Raw genomic sequence first — 1,136 nt, 5'->3', positions numbered from 1 at the left:
CTCGGTGCTAGTACAGATACTAACTGGCAAGATCGCCCTGGGTGCTTACCTGGGCACTATCGGAGCCGCCGAATCGACCGCGTGCCCCTACGGATGGGGGCCTCAATCGGTTAAACACGTCCTTATCGAATGCCCAAGGCATGATTCCCTCCGCTGGAGCACCCTCTAGGCTAAAGGGAAGCTCACCGACTTCCGGCGCGCCTTTGGCGAGAAGTTGTGCGGCAAGCGATCCGCTTCATGTTGCACACCCGGCTGCTGGGCCAGTTCCACAGCCTAACCGACACCGCTCTCGACGCTGCGACCACTGATTCGTCGCCAACTGGCCTTCTCCGCCACCGGGGTGAGAAGGCCACCCCGACTACCTCAACCAACTGGCCGTCCCGGCCGGGAGGTGAGCAAGGCCAACCGGCCTCACTAGCCACGCCGCTGAGATGGCCAACTGGCCCTTTTGGCTACGTAGGCTGGGAGACCAACCTAACCGGCCTTCCTGGCCAAGCCGCTGAGATGGCCAACTGGCCCTCTTGGCTACGAGGACAGGGAGGCCAACCACCCGGCCACCCTGAAGCCAACCGGTTGATGCCAACCGGCTAAGGGTGACCAACTGGCTTCCTTCGGCCAGCAAGCTTTCATTCGTCATACCGAGGCCGTGAGATCCGGAGGCCTTCGGGCCAACCGGTGAAGGAATACTGAGAGAGGACCTGGGCGCCGAGCTGCGTGGCGGATTAGCGGCCGCGATGGTTGCCGGCTGGTAAGAAGAAGGCTAACTGGCAACGGTAGGTATAGGGATAAGTATACTTGGTGACCACCAACACCGCCAGTTCGCTACGCAGGGAGAAAGTTTACGTGGAATTCTACGTGAGGGTTGGGAATCTGCTGAAAAGGTGGCCAACTGGCCAGATTACTTCATTATATTTTGTATATATAGTATAGATAGCCCGACACGCCGGCTGGAAGCCCGCCAGCCGGACTGGGACGTGCCGCCACTCGGCCATTTGGCTGACATATGCGTGTATGAGAAATTCAATTCAATTCAACTGGCCCATCCGCGCCGCCAACTGGCCACTCCTGCTGCTCGTGCCCACCTCGCCGCCGCCCAAGGCCACTCCCGGGGAAGGCGCGACCCGCCAACACTGGCC

This window comes from Aspergillus fijiensis (assembly GCF_003184825.1).
Source record: "Aspergillus fijiensis CBS 313.89 unplaced genomic scaffold BO72scaffold_10, whole genome shotgun sequence".
In the NCBI taxonomy this organism is placed as follows: domain Eukaryota; kingdom Fungi; phylum Ascomycota; class Eurotiomycetes; order Eurotiales; family Aspergillaceae; genus Aspergillus; species Aspergillus fijiensis.
The sequence above is the reverse complement of the archived record's forward strand: the minus strand, read 5'-3'. Positions refer to the sequence as shown.